A 20959-nucleotide genomic window follows, 5' to 3' on the forward strand; every position below is an offset into this window, starting at 1 on the left:
AATTTGGAGCCGCTTTGACCACAAACGGCTCTGCTAATTAGTAATTTAACCAATTCCTTACACAGCCCTTTCTGAGTCGTTTTTGGCCCTGATGTGTAGCCTTTGCACTAGGAGAAAAAAGAACCATTCACCTTGAAGGATGGTTATCTTCCAAATGGCAATAGGCTATGTGTTACTCACCCATACAATAATAAAGTCATGTATGAATCCCATGCTTATATTTATGCGGGGCAAAGAGGGATTTCATAATCTACTCTTCGAGGAGTAGAAATGTATTTTTGTTGGCCTACCATGAAAAGTAAACATACAAGAGTATGTTTCAAAATGCGTGGTATACCAAAATTATGAAATTTGATCGAGGGAAGCAACTTGGATTGTTTCATTTAAAATGCTTAGCAAGAAAACACACTCTATGCCTGTCAAAAAGACTTTCAAGTCACATCAAACGGCAACCCTCTTTAGATCTAAAGTTTTCAAGTATCATGGCTTGCCAACATCCATAGTGTCGGATAAAGATCCCAAAATGACCAATAATTTCTAGAAGGGTCTCTTTGAGAATCTAGAAAGTAGATTAAATTTCTCTTTCAGCCTATCATCCACAAACAGATGACCAATATGAAATAACTAATCTAATGATTCTGGAATCTACTAAAGCCTATGTCATGGAAGTAGATCAACGTTCTCAATGGGAGAAGTACCTACCTCTTACAGAGTATGCGTGCAATGACATTATACATACTTCTATGGCGAAAGCACCTTTCGCGGTTGAAGAGGGAAGATCCAAAAGACCCTTACTACTTAAAGTACACGGAAAAATCTTCATTGTGCTGATAAATATAGCCAAGAGTCACAATAATCTTTTCCAAAGACTAAAGAGGTTATATCCATCTCCAAGCAAAGGCAAAAAGGGCTGCTGCTAATAAGCACAGAAGAGCCTTAGTCTTTGAGAAAATTGATTGGGTCTTGCTAAAGTTTCTCAAGGCTTGTCTAAGGAATACTACGGGCAAGAATCCTACGGGCCACCAAGAGTATTATGCTAAACTAGCAAAAAGATACTATGGTCCTTTTTAAATTCTTAAGACAATCAATGAGATGGCTTGTTACGTAAAGTTGACCAACCATTTTTATTCACAGTATCAACCATGTGAGCCTACACAAGCCTTACAAAGGAGAGCCACAAAAAGAACCACTAATTGAGGACCCGCCAGAGATTGAAGTCAAGAAGAGGTGTTGCAGCCTGAATCGATTCTTTGACACAAAGACAAGGTACTAAGAAATGATAAGATTATCCAATGATATCTTGTTATCCTTTTAAAGATGCTAGATGGATGCAAGGAACCTAGCTTAAGGATAATATGAACCTTGTCAATGCTTACAATACTAAACTAGAGTAAGCAAATGAAAATGCATTTTAAATAAACAACATTTGTGTCTTATAAGATTCATTCTCTTTCTTTTATTGTGCACAAAATTTAAGAAGTATGCATGCTTAGGATCATGTTTGTGGTGATGACATCTCCCAAACACCAAGTAGAACTTGTCACTCTACTTTGGAAGCATGATATGGACTAAAGAGCAAACATGCTTGTGGCAGCTAAGTCTGCCGAGCACCAAATGGATTAGTCATCCATTTTGGAATGATTTCATAGGGTAAAAAGGGATCCTCTACCCACTAAGAAACATGGACTATGACTTTGCTTTATCTTCTCTACCTCATAGTTGAGGACGACTATGATTTCAAGAGAGAGGTAATGTCATAACATATAATATCTAACTTTACCAAATGATTTTCTCATATTAAACAGATCATTTAATAAAGAAGGATAAAAGGGGAACAAGACTTAGGATAAAGATATGTGCTTCTAGACCTATCTCAAAAGGGGACCAAAAGGAGAAATGGTTGCATCTCAAAAGGGGTCCAAAAGGAGACGATCTACCAAATAGCAATGTGTAGTAAGTGCTTCTAGATTTACCTCAGCAAGGGACCAAGAGGAGAGATGGTTACATCTCAATAGGGGTCCAAAATAAGGTAGGCTATCAGAGAGCAATGTGCATCTAATGGAGCTTAAAAGACCTTAGGGTTAACTCTATTAAAGACCTCCAAAAGTTAGTGCTTAAAAATCTTTTGACCTTAGGCAAGCTAGGGCTGACCTTGAGGTGGGAATCCTACCCAAGCATGACGTTCTTGTCGGCTTGCTAAGTGTTTCTGGGAACCTTGCCCAAGCTTGAGTTGCTTCTCATATGCTTAATTGACTAGGTGCTTGAAATGTTTAATTCAAACCAAATGACCTAAGAAGCATAACAGACAAATGTCAAAATCCTCCACATGTGGCCTTCATGATGTGCTTAAATTCTATTGAATAGGCTTTAAAGGGATCCAATGAGAATTTTGATGCATTAAAAAAATTAATTAATTTCTTCCACTCAAAGAGAAAAAAGAGGACACATGTCCAAATGATATAATTAAATAATACGAGAGAGAGAGAGAGAGAGAGAGAGAGAGAGAGAGAGAGAGAGAGATAGGTGGACCAAGCATGAGAGGGGGTATACTCTCCCACACACAAACACACACATTCTCTCATTGTGTGAAGTGCAAAGGCAAGTGCTCCATCTCCTTCTCCAAGCTTGTTGAGAAGTGGAGAGCCTACACCAACACTCTTGGCTATGGAGTGCAAATCCAACCAAGAGCCATGCTTCAATGCTTAAGCTTTCCATCTTATTCATCTTCACTCTTATGCTATTATGCTATGCTAAGAAAGAAGAGTGATGATAAGTGAGGAACTATTTCTTTCTCTTATGGATGATTCTTATCCCTCTTCCCTACTCTCATTCCCCGCTAGCTCTCTCCACCTTCGAAGGTGTTTGAAGCCTTGGGACTGAGGCTTGGGATAGTTAATGCTTTTTGAAAATTTTATGTTATGCTCATGATGCATGAAGATTTCCATCTGCATTGCATCACCTAGGTCACAAGGAGCACAAAGATTGTATTGTACCAAGTCTCTCTTGATGGGAGAATCTATAATACAAACGCCTTTTGGAGGGGGGCTGGCTCCAAGTAAATCCGGTCCTCAACTATTGTCATGTTCTCTAATACTCTCTCTCTTGCAAAAGTATTGTTCATGACAAGTTAATTAAGTACTATGTTTATGTTGCTACCATCAAATAAGTTCATCCCCCATGTTCTCAAAGTAATCTGACAAAAATTCTCACTCTAATTCTCTTAATTTTGCTATTCTCAAAGTTCATAGGGAATTTCCATTACAATTACATTTGTCTACCTAAGAGTGGAGAGATGCATACCTATGCCCTCTTCATCTGAGCATGACACGTCTTGCCCTTGTACTTTTTGATTTGTAGATACGCCACTTATCACTAGATGACTGGGCGTTGTGTTGGATGTGAATATGTACGATGTTTGGCCACAATATGAGATTGTTAAATTGTTTGCTGATGGTTGTGTTGTACGTTCCACACATTTGATTAGGGATTAGATTGTTTAAAGTATCAATCAACATTACAACAATGTCCAAGACTTGTGCTGAGCATACCTCACACAAGCTGGATTTGTTCACATGTACACTCCAATCATTTATGTGTATTCTATAATGCACATAACAGGGTCCAACTCTTGTGTTTGATGAGCATCTCTCACACTCCTAGCATGTTCACCTCTCTCTATCTCTCTCTTCCTATGTGCTTTGTTCTCTATTAAATTTTCAATCATTTATTGTACATTGTATGGTTTGCAATCATAATATATTGTTGTTTGCTATAAATATGTTAGGTGTTTATGGTTTAGGTCATGACACGATTTTAATAGTTTGCCCTCTTATCTTGTAACATTTATGTTTTAAAATTATATCTTACAGATATGGTGGACACCAAGCTGGCAAAACATCAACAAAATCTTGCTTTCAAAGTTATAGTACCTCACTTTCATCACATGTTAAATCCTGAGCTTTGTCGTTGCCTAAACCCTTCAGCTCCAAAGCATTATTACTAGTTCACAGAGACCTTAGTGAAGGTTGTATTTGAGCACCTCCAACTCGCATTTATGCCTGTTGCTTTTGACATATCTCTAATGACATCAGGTTCATTATTGAACATGGTCAAGGAGTCTATTGGACACATCGAAAAGATTTTTCAGGATCTAAAAAATCTCAAAATCACTACTTTGTTAAGCATATCTACTTGCATACAACTTGTGCAATAATTGTTTAAGTTCAAGAGCAAGGAGAAGCTGGAAAGAGCAGCAAAGTAAACGACAGTGGAAGCTAGCTCTTTCGATGCTACCAAAGAGGCAGGAGCTACCATTAGAATAGGTTCTGCTGCTAGTGCCACTCTCACTCTGAATTAGTCTCATCCCCCCCCTATATTGCATCTTTTACTAGATAATGAAATCTTCAACATACAGGCTCCATAGTTGGGAAAAGGGAGATGGGAACACGTGAAGCGTGTAGGTGTCACCCATCCTGCATTTAAAGATCCACTATATGTGGTGAATATCTTCAACGTCCACTTGCATGGACCACAATGAAACAACAGGTTAAAGGCAAACCCACAATTCTGGACATCACTCATCGGGAAATTATTTATCCACTTGCCATGATCCGCCACATTGAGCATCCAATGTTCATTTCATATTTTTGGAATGGCAGCCATGTAGAGAAGTGGATAAAAGAGTGCAATGTAGATGGAAGTCAACCTACCATTCGTGATTATAATAGAGCTGTTCCAAAATAGCATTTTGCAGATAATAAACGCTCTTCCTCATACCTTGAAATATCTACATTCGCACGCCTATCTCCGCAATTAATGTAAGCATAAACGAGTGAAGCTGACTCCAAAATTGGCTTTGACATTTGGAATGCAATTGACATTGAAATTTGTGCATTTCTCTCTTTTTCTTGATTGAAACTCTATGTTTTTTATCTCGCAAGCAAGAAGTGGTGTAGTCCACATCAAGATCTAGTTTACAACGGAGAGAACTTCCACCCTAGATCTACAGGGGATGGAAAAAATGCTACCATACTTGCGTGTGTGTGTGTGTGTGTGTGTGTGTGCGTGAAGCCACCATCACAAAGGCTATCAAGAATCAAGTGCAAGAGGTCATCTCTAACAAAGTTGAAGCCCATCTGGAATCCATGCTATGCGAACAACAAAGACATGAAGACATCACCCTCAATGATTGCACTGACAGATTCCAAGCGATTGGAAAGGGGAGGGGGACCTCAAGTTCTTCGAGTCCCTTGCTCTCATCCAAACGACAACCCACATGATACAATGGGATCTAGCAACAATTACCTCTCTTACACATGAGCATTGCACCAACCATGCAATCCTTAATTTTAAAACCAAGGCGGACCGAATAAAACTCCTTGAGCAATTAAGGCTTCTCAAGGACACTAAAATTTGGTTTGCAAAAGACCTTACACGCGTCCAACTCAAACAGAAGAAGGAAGAATTACAAAAGATGCGAGAAGCATGCACGACGAGAAAATGAGCAGTTTACTGAGGAGGTAAAGCCATTATCTAAGAGTCCCAAACTCTCAAACCATCTTCCCACTTACCCACCCCTCTTTAGGTTTTCATATTTTATTCTCTCCTACCTCCTTGGACCCTCAGTCCTTAACTAGGATGTATATGGCAATCCTGAACCTTTGTAATGTTTTACTTTCGGTCTCATAGGTCATATCTAACCTCTGTGGATGATAATTCAATCTCTCTCTCTCTCTCTCTCTCTCTCTCTCTCTCTCTCTCTCTCTCTCTCTCTCTCTCTCTCTCTCTCTCTCTCTCTCTCTCTCTCTCTCGCACTTGATTCCTGCCAATGGACAATACTACCGAAGATTATTGCTCGGGTGATCCACAACTGCTCTCTTTTGATGAGCTGGAAGGTGGTTCGAGCATGAATGAACAGATGAAAATCCATCCCATTAGCACTTCCATTTAGACAACTCTCACTAATCACGCTTTTCTTTGTAACTATAGGACTACAAAGAAATACAAATAGAGAAGAAAAGAAAGACATCCTTAGGCAGATGGATTACCAAAAAGCAGAACAAGGAAGAATCTTTGCGCAACGGTGGCACGATGTTTTGCACGCAAACTATAGGACTCTCAAGGAATTAACATAAGGAAATATTCCAACAACTCTTGAACAACCAAACATTTCTTGAGCTGCAATCAAATTTTAGTAATGTCTATCGGGTGTGTGCAACCCTTTGACTCGAATTAAGGTCCCACACTTAGCAAGTGAGATTTTTGTGAAGAGAACATATTTGACAATGATCTTGAACAATAGTACAGGTGTGATCTAAAATTGATAGTTATGGGTATCCATCGAAGAAATATAGTTGATGCAAGTTCAAGACTGGAGAATAAAGATGAGGATGAGGATGAAGTGTTGCCATTGCGTGCATGTGAGAGACAATTGGCTCGAGTAACCGTTATCACCAATGAAACAAGAGATTTGGTGTATGCCTTTTGGACATCAGAGACCATATTTTCACCTAACAAGAAGGAAATATGCAAAAAGAGAGTTGGAAGGAAAAGTGTTGTCAAACATCACATTGTGCATCCTGGATGACTCTCATGTGCCAAAAACTCTTAGCAATTGTAATTTGCTTGATGGGTGAGAGATACCCCCTCCCTAGGGGTCTATGCACAAGATATACAATTTACACCTTTATACAATTTTCAATATACATCAGAGTTGCAGAAGCGTTTCATAGGGAGGAGTTCTTAGCCCTTGGCCAACCTTGGCCAAGGATGGAGTTTAGGCCATGAGCTGTTGGACTGCATCCAGAGGCACCTAGCGACTAGTGCTACCCCTGAATGGGTATTATGAATGAAAGCGCAAAGAAAAATATAACATTGTGCAGAGTGAAATATATGTGTACACTGCATTGCGCACAGAGAGAGAGAGAGAGAGAGAGAGAGAGAGAGAGAGAGAGAGAGAGAGAGAGAGAGAGAGAGAGAGAGAGAGAGAGAGAGAGAGAATATAGTGGAGGGTGAAATAGATTGCACAGAGACGTGAGAGAACGACAACAAAAAATCTTTAAATGCCCCATCTAAATGAAACAGGCAACCATGTAATAATGCAATGACAAAATCTAGGTATACCATAACATCAAAAAGTTTATGACAAAATAACTAGCAGAGCATCGGACCCTATGTACGGATCGATTGGTCCACCCATTCACATCCCTTTTGCTACGGACAGAGAGAATTTCACTTCGTCGGGAGCGAGCGAGAACACCTCCAACCCACCTGAGCTAGATATAAGCCGAGGCTGCTTCGCCTCCCTCCATGAACCCGATATCTGAAAGGATACCAAGTACCAATAGGTGGTAAAGTATCAACACCAACCATACCAATTTAGGCGCCACCCCTCTTCGATGCCCAACACCGGGTGTTTAGGCAAAGCCAAGGCAAAATCCCCGACATGTTAGCCATGTAGGTCATTCAACCCCCGACGCACTAACTGTGTAGATGAGCCTAACAAAAAAGAAGAATGCCAAGGCAACACCCCCGCCCTGATCCAGCAAAGCCCTAGGTCAATGGCCCTTTAGTCTAAGGCTAAGCGATGTAGGTGATCCTAGTCTTGTAGTGATGCTACCATGTGAAACATAACATGTGAGTCCAATCACAATAGCAGTTTTCATATGCACAAACAATCTTTTCCAAGTATTTAGACTGTATAGGGTCTCTACCCATACACGTCTACCATAAACCATATAAAAATCCAATATTACAACATCCAACCATCCAAAGTTGATGCATCACATCTGAGCTTCACCTCCCTAGCACAGCTAGTTTTGACCTAGAAAGGTGGGAAGCAATCATAACCATGCATATGAAGCATCCATATCAATCCATAAGTTTCAATACATCATATGATAACATTTCATTACCATAAACATGATGCAAAACAGCTCTCACCTTCAGGTCAATCATAAACCATAACTCCACACATATGCAAGAAACAACTTTTTGACATTTTTGGGAGGATGCATAACATTAAAATGAAAGTATTTGACCTCAAAACAATGCATCAAACTCAACTCCATAATATAGACTATCACTCTATCACATCACTTTACCCATATGCTACTCACACAACAAATGGTGACCCAAAAAGAAATTCATTTAATCATATATACTTATGGGGTTCGGGTTAACCATATACCCTCACGTAAGTTTATGGGTATTTAATAACTGAAATAAACTCACAAAAACAAATTATAAACCATACATAAACATCTCGGTTAACTCACGAAGTCATATGGTAGTCCCCCTTGGTAGCACCCCTACACGCGTAGGTAAAACCGGTTATGGAACGATTAATAACTCACATTCCCGAGGTGTTAACGGAGACCTAAATAAATTTATCATCAAATTTCATCAATATTTTCAATTGGTTAAGTGGATTTGCCCATCCGGTGAATCTATAAGAGTCAAAAAAATTGGATTACAGTGGGTAGCAAGTTGTTTTTTGACCATATCTCTTAGCTCTCCTCCGTGATTTTCACATGAGACCTAAGAGAGAAAATGTTCTAAATGATTTGTTTTATCTTTTGTGTAAAGGGTTTGGGTTGATTCATAACGGTTTGTGAGTTATAGAAAAAACAATGTTCCTACCGCCTGTATGACGAGAAACGAAAATCCCTTTTTATGCACGCACGTGAGCATAAACACATCATGTGCATAAATCAACCTGTTAAAGATGATGAAATAATTATGGAGAAACTTCATACGTACTCGATAAATCCATACATGCACTTGTATACGAAGAAACGATCACCGAGAGGGTGAATACTCAGAAAAACGACATAGAGAGAGAGATGATGATGGCTATGGAGTTTAGAGCTTCTCACCGTGCTTTAGAATTGATTAGGGGTTGTTGAAAGGCTTCTTGCTTTGCTGCAAGAGATCGGTGATGAGAGCTATGTAGGGGTATTCACCACGAGAGCTTTCGAAAAGCATATACGCCGAGAAACGAGAGAGGAGATAGTAAGCAATTAGAGAGAGAATAGCCTTCTTCTTCTTCTTCTTCTTCTTCCTCCCATATACAAGAGAAAGGAGCTTATGGAGATGGTGATGAAGAGCTTGCACCACTTTGTATAATAGATATGTATAGCCTTGCGATAGTAGACGCAATAGACGGCACTGAAAACTGAGGTGTCTATGCCAATTTATAGTTTTTTCAACTACCCGGAGTGTGTCACAAGCTATAGGTAGCACTAGTTTTATAGCTATGAATAGCTTCTTGCTTTTTGGAACTTTCCTAAAAATATGCTTTTGCTTTTGGTGGTCAACTCTCCCACTTACCATTCAATTTTTACAGTAAAATTGGCCAATTGAACAGTATCTTTGAGCAATATCCGACCAACTAATGGAACCTTAGCTAGAATATGCCGCACCATGATGTCCCGACATAAATCCTGTTTCGTCCCATTTTAAATCCGACGGAGAGTAAAATTAATATTTTTATGTGTAGATCATCCTAAAAAGCACATTGCTTTTTAAAAACGCCAAAAAGCACGAAAAGCTAAAAATAGCATTAAAAGCAAAATTTTCTAAAATTGAACCACTACTTCCCCTCCTCCTAGAATAAGGAAGCGGACTCGCTTTTCACTAAGAAGTACTAAAAAACATGAAAAGCTAAAAATAGCGTGAAAAACACTTAAAAAGCAAATTTTTACAAAATTGAATCATAGCTTCTCCGAAACAGGTAGATTAAGGATTCTACCTTGCGTTTTGCAAAAAAGTACCTAAAAGCATAAAAAAACTAAAAATAGGTGATTTTTCCAAAACTGAAGCAAACGTCCGTCTAACCTATTGGAACATGGAAAATGCCTTGTTTTTTACTTTAGAACCTTACAATATTGTCAATCAAGAATCTTAAATCCAAATTTGATAAATAGATATTGAAAGCTATTTTTCTTATTTTTGAAAGAGACCCAAAAATGTAAGATCACACTTGAAAAACTCGAGGCGTCCTCACCTCGACATGAAATCTGATAATTTAGTCTCATTACATCATCACGTTCCCAAGTGGAATCTTTATGAGGATACGTTGATCATTTTACAAGGTGTTTAATAATGGTCCGATTATGTAGAGGCTTAGTTCTACTTTGAAGTATCTAGATATACTTCAAAAGTTCCATCGGTAGATGTAGATAATAGAGAATAATTAAAATGTGTTGCGAATCAGCCTTCTTTCTCTTTTGGGTTACTTAGATGCAGACTGGGCAAGCTCACATTTATCTATGCGATCTACCAGTGAAAATTGCTTCTTTATAAATGGCTGTCTTGTTTCTTGGACCAGCAAGAAACAACGATGTGTTGCAGTTTCTACGACTGAGTCATAATATGTTGCGGCATCACTTGTAGCTCGTGAGATAATCTGGATTCGATAAATGATGGTTGATATTGGTCACTCTCCTCTTTCTAGCACACCCTTGCGGTGTAACAACTAGAGTGCTATTAGTCTTGCAAAAGACTATGTTCAGCATAATACGTCAAAGCACATTGCTGTCATTATCATTATGTCAGGTATGAAGTACACAAAGGCACCATAATGATTGAACATTGTCCAAGTGACCAGATGATTGTAGACATTCTTACCAAAGGCCTAAACGATTCACGTTTCATCCTCTTATGTCCCGAGCTTGGAGTTGCTTTGGCCTCATTCTTCTTAGATTAGCTTCTTTGTTATTGTGATAGCTTTGTACATATGACATTGCAATCCTATAGGTATTGTAACATTTAATGGCCTAATAACTTGTGTGTAGTGGAAATTAGCATGAACATAGTGGGCATTTCATTAGAATAGATTCCTAATGAGAATTACAAGAGTGCTCGGGTGGAGAGAGCAACAAAAAACATAACACCTAGTTAGATAGCATCAACAATACTTTCAAAAGAGAGAGAAATTAAGCTATTGACAACAGTTGAGGACCGGATTTTCATGGAGCCGGTCCCCCCTCCAAAAGGCTTTGTATTATGGTTTCTCCCATCAAGAGAGACATTGTACAATACAATTCTACAATTCTTTGTGTTCCTTCAAGACTAGCTAGTGCAATGAAGATGAAAGCTTCATGCACTAAGCAAAACACTTAGTAAACACAACTTTAATTATCCCAATTCTCAGACCCAAGACCTCACACACCTTTGAAGATGTTGAGAGCTAGCAGGGTATGAGAGTAGATTGAGAGGAAGAATGAAGGAGTACGAGCGAAAGTGCGACGAGCGAGAGAGTGCGAGAAGAAGAGCACGACGATATGGTGAACTTGCTCTACTGTAATGTGTAGAGCATAGTGAGTTCTTATTAGGTTTTTTACAAAAGAATATGTGTACATACTTGGCTGCCCGCCCATTTACCTGGGCGACCACATTGGGCTTTATACCCCAACAACCTCCCACTTAAAGTCCAATGTGGTACTTTAAGTGTGAGAGAAGCTACTATACAAGCTAATATACAAGAGATGTAGAGAAGTGATGTACTACCCTACACCTAACTGCTTGCGAAAATGCGCAAAGCTCTCTGAGGGAAGTCCTTTTTTAAGTAGATCAGCAGGATTTTCTGTGGTGTGAACTTTGACAAGCTGAAGTTGCTTATCCTCGAGCATTTCCCTGATGAAATGATACTTCACATCCACATGCTTTGTCTTTGAGTGATAAATTGGATTGCGAGCCAATTGTATAGCACTTTGACTATCACAATATAACACATGCATCTCTTCTTTGATTCCCAAATCTATTACTAGTCGATTAAGCCAAATTGATTCTTTGCATGCCTCTGATGCTGCAACATATTCAGCCTCTGTAGTAGACTGAGTAACACAATCTTGTAATCTAGAACGCCATGATACTGCTCCACCAACCAATGTAAAGACATACCCTGACGTAGACCTTCGGTTGTCTAAGTCACCTGCATAATCTGAGTCTGTAAAGCCCTTTACACTTAGCTCCTGACTCCCATAGCATATACGCATACTCTTTGTAGCTTTCAGGTATCTCAATATTCCTTTCACTGCCTCCCAATGTTTCTTGCCTGGGTTTGACATGTATCGACTTACTACTCCCACTGCAAATGCAATGTCTGGGCGAGTAGCAATCATTGCATACATCAAAATACCCACTGCAGACGCATATGGAATCTTATCCATTTCAGCCTTTTCTTCCTCAGACACAGGACAATCTTGTTTGCTAAGTTTCACATATGGTGGCAATGGAACACTCAATGCCTTTCCCTTCTCCATATCGAAACGTTGCAAAACCTTGTCAATATACTCTGTTTGAGATAACCAAATCAACTTCTTTGATCTGTCTCTCTCAATGCGCATACCAAGGATATGACTTGCCTCACCCATGTCTTTCATGTCAAACGATGTTGCCATCTTTGACTCTAAAGCTGAAATTTCTTCCAAGTGCTTGCCAGCAATCAACATGTCATCCACATACAAAATAAGATTCAGCCAACTACCATCCTTAGCCTTCTTTGTATATAGACAGTGATCGAACTCACTACGTTTGTAGCCTTGAGAAAGCATAAACTTGTGGAATTTATGGTACCATGCCCTCGGTGATTGTTTTAAGCCATAAAGACTCTTTAACAACTGGCATACCCAATCTTCCTTGCCTTTCTCAACAAACCCTTCTGGCTGCTGCATGTAAATTTCCACATCTAAATCACCATGCAAGAACGCTGTCTTGACATCCATTTGGTGCAACACCAAATCTAATATGGCAACCAATGCAAGAAAGCATCTCAATGAAGTCATCTTGACCACCGGAGAGAAGACTTCATCAAAGTCAATGCCTTTGGCTGACTATCATGAGCGGTGATCTTATACCTGTAAACCCATTTACAAGGTAGAGCCTTTTGCCCTGTGGTAATTTAACTAGCTTCCATGTCTTGTTTTTATGCAGAGCTGTCATCTCTGACTGCATGGCCAATTTCCAATTCCCGGAGTCCTTCATTTGCACTGCTTCCTTGTAACATGAAGGCTCATTGCAATCAGTCAACATGAAATAATTCATAGATGGAACAAACCTATCAGGAGGTCGCGTGACACGTCCAGATCTACGCACAATAGGTGGCTCAGGCTCAGCCACAACCTGTGGTTCCACTCTATCCTGTCCTTGCTCCTCTTGAGCCCTGACATTTTGTCTTGCACGTGTAGGTCCATCTTCTTGGAAGACAACTCTTCTAATATCCTCAACCCTCTCTGGTTTAGAATGATATTTGGATTCATTAAAGTGAACATCATTGCTGCAGACAACCTTTCTGGATTCGGGATCCCAAAGTCTGTACCCCATCTCACCAGAATTACCATAGCCTAGAAAGATGCACTTTCTACTCTTTGGCTCAAGTTTGTTCCTAAATTCCTTTGGAACGTGAGAATATGCGTCACAGCCAAAGACTCTGAGATGCTTGTATGAGGGCATTTTTCCTGACCATACCATCTCTGGCACTGAATCCTTCTGCAAAACCTTGCTAGGAGATCTATTTACAAGATGAACAGTTGTTGATACAGCTTCAACCCAAAACCCATTTGGAAGCTGTGCATTAGACAACATAATTCTGACCTTCTCTTGTATGGTCCTATTCATCCTCTCAACAACACCATTTTGAGGAGGATTTTAAGGAGCAGTAAGTTCACATTTTATACCTTTTGACTCACAAAAGTCCTGAAAGGCCTTTGAAACATACTCTCCACCATTGTCAGTGTGTAAGCATTTAAGCTTCTTGCACCTCTGATTCTCCACAAGTGTCACAAACGTTTTGAAAACACTAAACGCTTCATCCTTGTGCTTGAGAAAGTAAACCCATACTTTCCTCGAGTAATCATCTATAAATGTCATAAAGTAAGAAGCTCCCCCTAGAGATAGTTTAGGCATAGGTCCACACAAATCACTATGAACAAGTGCCAACTGTGTATCTCTTCTACTGCTTCTATGCTTATGTGGCTGCTGTGTTTGCTTACCATACAGACAATATTCACATAATTCAAAATCATTAAATGAAAAGCTAGGCAAATAACCAGAATGAGACAAGATTTCCATTCCCTTCTTGGACATATGTCCTAACCGGCTATGCCACAAAGAAACGTTCGGCTGCTCGGTTACATTGATTACATTTTTAGAGACAGTTGATACATAAATCATGTAAAGTCCTCCAGACTTTACTCCATGTGCTATTGTCATAGAACCCTTCGATATCTTCCACATGTTCTGTTCAAAAGTGGTGACGTAGCCAGCATCATCAAGTAAACCTGTGCTGATCAAGCTCTTTGTAATTGCGGGAACATGTCTCACATTCTTCAGCATGAAAGAAGAGCCATTCTGAAACTTCAATTGAACATCTCCAACACCTAAGATCTCACATGTCTGCCCATTTCCTAGCCGAACATGATCTTTAGTGGTCACATAAGAAGTAAACCACTCCTTGTTTGGAGACACATGAAGTGATGCCCCTGAGTCTATAATCCAGTCACTCAGTGAATTTCCATCAGATGCTGTAAGAAGAGCTAAGTCCATTGTATTCTTCAAGAAGTAGATGTCTCCTGACACTAGACTGTCATCCTCTGCAACAGTGTTTGTCACATTTATTTCTTGAATCTTCACTGAGGACTTGTTCTTCTCACCATGGTCTTCAGCTTTCTCTTTGCATTTTTCTGCTTTCCATTCTCTGCAGTCTCTTTTCATGTGACCCTTCTTGCCACAATGGTAGCATTCTATGTCACTCTTGCCTTTAGCACTGCGGGACTTGCTATGAGACTGATTCCTCTTTCCACCTTTGTACTTTTCTTTGGTCCTTCCCCTGACAACTGAGGCTGTTCCTTTGCCTTTGTCCATTGTCTTTCTATTGGTTTCTTCAGTAAGCAGACTTCCTTCTACACCTGCTATGTTCAAACAATCTGGAGGTGCAGAATTACTCAAAGCTGTGCAAAAAGTGTCCCAACTTTCCGGCAATGTGATCAACAGAAACATAGCTCTAACAGGTTCATCAAACTTGACACCTTGAGCTGACAACTGACTATAGATTGTGTTGAATTCATTCAAATGATTGGACATAGGTGTCCCTTCTTTCATCTTCAAGTCAACAAGCTTCTTAAGCCAGTATACCTGTGAAGCTACACTCTGCTTCTCATAAAGATCACTCAGCTTTAACCATGCTTGATAAGCCGACATCTCGTCTGCTACATTGAAGTAAACGCTTTCTGACAAAGTCAGCATAATGGTAGAAAGTGCCAATTCATCGATTTCGCTCCATTCATCTTCGTCCATATCTTCTGGTTTTATCCCCTTGAGCTTTATAGGTTTTATCTGCTTCTTTTGTACCAACACGTGCCAAATCTGCTTCTTCCACAATGGGAAATTGGTTCCATCCAGCTTCTTGATATTGTAAAGAGCAGTGTCCTCTGATCCAGCCATAGCTACGCTTCACAGTGGTGTACTTTCCTAGGAAAAATTCGACAAAGTTTCCCTTGTAAACTGACCTCTGAACCAATATCAACCTGTCAAATGAACCAAGAAAGCTTCAGATTCTGCATAAATTTCGGCAGAGTCTCCTTTGTAAAATGGCTCTGGTGTACTCAAAAAACAGACGAAAAAACAGCTCAAAAAACACTGTCTCTCTGACACTGTAAGCTGCGGGTAAACCTGTCTTGCACCTGTACTGTCTCTCACTGTCCTATCACTGTCCTGTAAGCATAGATTGCGACAATGACTCAACGGCAGTAAAGCAAAGATGCAATCCCAACTGTCTAACTCACAGTCAATACATCCTAGCTGCCTATCTAAGGGTGCTCGAGGGATCGCTCCAAGACTTGTATCACCGAAAGGATCTCAACATTCGAGAATCCCCCAGCTCAATAAAACCTCACTCGACCCTCAACAAAGGCTGCAGTAAATCTGACAGTACATAGACTTTCCACAAATTTATAAATCCACAAATTTCCCACTGTATGATGTAACCGTTGCGGCGGTTGTTTGCTGCGTGACTCACAGCCAGCAAACCCTCAACAAACATACATCATCTCTGACAATACATCCCATGTGGAAGTACCTGCAATGTCAGGATGAAATCTGGAATATCAAGCAGCAAACACAAGCTACCTGATGAACTAGTGGATATCGCCTACAGTCTGTGTGTAGATGCATCCGTGTCGTATGTGACACGCCTCCAAGAACTGTGAGCCGTCCTTCGATGTGTAGACAGCCACAAATCAACACTCTCGGAGTGTCAATATCCTCAGCACCTGCAATCGTAGGCCGAAAACCCCAAATTTGCAGATTCGGATCTGCACCCCCTGAGACCACGTAGTCGAAAATGGCATGCGCAGAACTTTGTCGAAGCCGAACGGTGACCGAGATGACCTCAGATTGAAATTCTGAGCACACCAAGACCTACCGCCTTTCCCACGAGATTTGGGGCCGTGTCTTTGCGTGTCGAATTTCACTCCAATATGAGCTGGTGACTCTAGCCTCCTGCAATGCTGCCTCGAGCCTCGATCTGAGCTCTGATACTAGTTGAAGGAGTACGAGCGAAAGTGCGACGCGAGAGAGAGTGCGAGAAGAAGAGCACGATGATATGGTGAAATCGCTCTACTATAATGTGTAGAGCATAGTGAGTTCTTATTAGGTTTTTACAAAAGAATATGTGTACATACCTGGCGGCCCGCCCACTTACCTGGGCGACCACATTGGGCTTTATACCCCAACAAAGAAGGAGTATCTTACGAGAAAGATGTACATCTCCTCACATAATCACTCATATTAGCATAGCTTTAGCTTAGTAATTAGCTTGGTAGAGGAGATGAGCATGCATTGAAGCTTGGCTCTTGGTTGGATTTGCATCCACAAGCCAAGAGTGTGTCGATCTAGGCTTCTATCTCACAAGCTTGGAGTAGGTGATGAGCTCTCCATTATAGCTTGGGAAGAGATAGTCTTCTCTTTCTTCACACATGAGATTGTGTGAGTGTGTGTGTGATAATGCCTTGCAAAAATCAGCCCCCTCTCTCTCTCTTGGGAAAGCCCTCTTGCTATTTGCTCTTGCAGGCTCCCCATTGGACCTCCCCAAGTCAAACCAATGGCTATTAAGCAGCATAAGTGATAGCCTTCTGACATGTGTCCCCCTTTCCCCTTTTGTGAGAGCTTTAGGTAATTTAATAATTAAACTAAACTCTCATTGGACCCCTTTGCCTCCTGGCCAATAGGAATCAGGCAAGCCATTGGGCTCCTGAATGCTCATTGTACCCCTTGGGAGACTGTCCAATAGTCTTCTAGGAGACTTAATTCTCATTGGTTCTTTTATTAAGTGTTTTTAAATTAATTAAACTAGATTTACTCTAGCCTAATTCTCATTGGTCCACCTCCAAGGCCATCCAATAGGAATTGGGCACACCTTGTGGGCATCTGGGCTAGGGAGCTGACATGTGTCCCTAATTACCTTTGTGTAAAGGGAGCCTGTGTGTGTGTGTGTGTGTGTGTGTGTGTGTGTGACTTTCTCTCTCATCCCCTAGAAGAAGGGCTCGCCCCCTCCCATGTAGGGATATGCAAAGACTTTTTAGTTACACACAAAGCATCCAATTTCCCCTAGGGTTGACCTTTGGACACAACCTTTGAATTTTGGAACCTTAGCATTTTGGAAGTCTTAATGGGTTGAACCTTAGGGTCTTTTTAGCCCATTTTTGCATATGGCTCTTTTGCAGATGGCCCCCCCTTTGGATCCCTATTGTGGCCGGTCTGCTAGCTTAACCAATATTCTAGCTTTTTCTGCCCTGGCCCTTCCCTACATTAAATGATCAGTTTAATATGAGAAAATCGTTTAGGAGAATTAGATATTGATTATTATGATATTACCTCTCTCTTGAAATCATAGTCGTCCTCGACTATGGTGTAGAGAAGATAAAGCATATTCATGAGTCCTTTTCTTAGCGGGTAGAGGATCCCTATGTTACCCTAGAACATCATTCCACAATGGATGACTAGTCCATTTGGCGCTTGAGAGCTTGAGGCTGCACATTAGTCCTATCAATCTTCCATAGTAGAGTGACAAGCTCTACTTGGTGTTTGGGAGACATCGTCTCCGCAAACTTGATCTAAGCATGCATACTACTTCATTTTTGTGCACAATAAAGAGAAAAAAGAGAGTCTTATAAGACAAAAAAAACTTTGTTCATTTTTAACATTTTGTACATTTGCTTACTCTTGGGAAGCATTGTAAGAATTGACAAGGTTTAGGTTATCCTTTAATTGTATGCCTTGCATCCATCTAGCATCTTCACAAGGATAATTCTTAAACTTAATAAGATATCGTCGGATAGTCTTACCGCCTCTTAATACCTTGTCTTCATGTCAGAGAATGGACTCGGGCTGCAGCACCTCCTCTTGGTCCTCGATCTCCGGTGGGTCTTCAATAGTTGGTTCTTGAGGTGGCTCTCCTTTGTAAGGCTTTAATAGGCTCACATGGAAAGCATTGTGTATGAGCCAATGATTGGGAAACTTGAGTTGACAGGCCATCTCATTGATTGGCCTAAGAATCTGGAAGGGACCATAGTACCTTTTTGCTAGTTTAGCATAGTACTTTTGGTGGCCCGTAGGATTCTTGCCCGTCGTGTGCCTTAATCGAGCCTTGGGAAACTTTAACAAGACCCAATCGTTTTCTTTAACACTAGAATGGTAACCTAACAGGACATAAAAGTGTCCTTTCAGGGTTTTGGGAAAAATTTCCAAAACCATAGTAGATCCACTCATTTTGAAAAATCCTTTCATGAGCTTATAGTTCAATAACTACTACATATGGAAAAAATGAGAAACTTGTAATTTTTCTCATCCCTTGGTCACTACAAGCCTCCAAAGTTGATGGACCATTGCATTTTGCCCCAAAAAACAATTTCTTATGGTTGATTGCATATAAATAAGAGTGGGGATTTTTGTAGGACATGAGATAAAATGCCCTGTTAACTTCAATGGGTTGGTGACCAAAACATATGGTTGCTTTTACCTCACTAATTTTTTTTTGGGCAAAAAAAATAGGTACAAAAAAGTTGCATTTTTGCCATTCTTCGGACCTATCATCAAAGTTTCTATAGTCATGCTCAATACAGATACTATATACATGATTTCTTAGTTCCCTTTGGGCCTTTGGATTCAAAAGGAGCCATGGAGCATGTCAGAAGGATAATGGATCTCTTACAATTGGAACCTTGGGGGGAATGATAAAGGGCTAAATACAGCAAACATGAAAAAACTGGGTTTAGCATTATGACCTCTAGAAACCCATAGAAACTACTCAATATCTAGCTAAGTTTGTAGTCTATGATTAGATATGGTTACTACCCACAAAATACACACAATTGGCCTAAGAAACTAGAAATATTGAGAAAGTTATACTTGCTACTCTAAAATGTATCGTATTCTTCAGTAATCAAAAAACTCAACCATCATCATATACTATGCTATATAGCCTATTAGGTCCCCCAAAACTCAAGGAAGATTAGCTTTATGTTATACATTACACTTACACAATCAAAATTGAATTTGGATATCAAGAAAGCCACCAAAAAAATCATAAAAGTGCTAATTTTGGCCAAAAAACAGGATTATGCAATTCTTGTAAAATGGTCATCACTTTCAATTTTAGCACTTAGCTCTCCCTACAAGCATCAAAACATGTTGAGAACTATGAAGGCCCAACCTCTAGCCATATAAACCTCACAAACATGAAGTTTAGAGTGATATAGTTGCCAAAAATTGAAACAAATCCAAAAATAGGACCCGTTTTTTCACATAGTTTAGGTTCAAAAATGTTGTGCAAGAGTAAGGTTAATGGTGAGATCGATACTCCAAAAAAAAATGCTAAGTTTTTTTTAGCTCATAAGGCAACTTTGTGGATATATAGCACCTAGAAATTCATTTTCATACTCTTCAACTAATTCAAGCAAAATGGTCACTTAACAGGACACAAAAGTGTCCAAGGACATAAAAGTGTCCAAGGACATAGAAGTGTCCTGTTACCATTCTAGTGTTAAAGGCTTGGGTTCTTCTGTGCTTGTCAGCAGCAGCGTTTTGCCTTTGCTGTGAGATAGAGATAGCATCCTTAATCTTTTGAAAAGATTCTTGTAGGTCTCGGCTATACTCATTTGCACAGCGAAGATCTTCCCATGTACCTTAAGTAGCAAGGGACTTTTTGATCTTCCCTCAATTACCTCGAAACGTTCTTTTCCCGTGGAAGTATGTACAGTGTTATTGTAAGCATACTCCACTAAGGGTAAATACTTCTCCCATTGGGATGTTTGATCTACTTCCATTACATAGGCTTTTAGTGGATAGAGAATGGTTAGGTTAGCTATTTCACTTTGGCCATCCGTTTGTGGATGATAGGCAGAAGAGAAGTTTAGCCTTGTCCCTAAATTCTCAAAGAGACCCTTCTAGAAATTATTGGTCATTCTAGGATCTCTATCCGACACTATAGACATTGGCAAGCCATGGTACTCAAAAATTTGTGAAATGAAGAGGGTTGCCATTTGATGGGCTTTGATAGTCTTTTTGAAAGGTATAAAATGAGCTTGTTTACTAAACCTGTCTACTATCGTCCATATTCCCGTATTCCCATGGATAGACTTAGGCAATCCAAAGATAAAATCCATGGATATGCTCTCCCATGGTGAATTAGGGATTGGAAAGGGTTGAAGCAATCCAAGTTTCTTCCCTCTATCAAATTTTGTGTTTTGGCAAACCACACATTTAGAAACATACTCTTGTATGTTCACTTTCATGGTAGGCCAATAGAAATATGTTTCAATTCCCTTTAAGGTAGACTGAATCCCTCTATGCCCCGCATACGGTGGAGCATGAGATTCATACATTACTTTCTCATGTAGTGAGTTAGTAACGCATAGTCTATTGCCATAGAGAAGATAACCATCTTGTAAAGTAAATGGTT

Source organism: Adiantum capillus-veneris, chromosome 2 (assembly GCF_014529385.1).
Source record: "Adiantum capillus-veneris isolate H3 chromosome 2, ASM1452938v2, whole genome shotgun sequence".
Classification (NCBI taxonomy): domain Eukaryota; kingdom Viridiplantae; phylum Streptophyta; class Polypodiopsida; order Polypodiales; family Pteridaceae; genus Adiantum; species Adiantum capillus-veneris.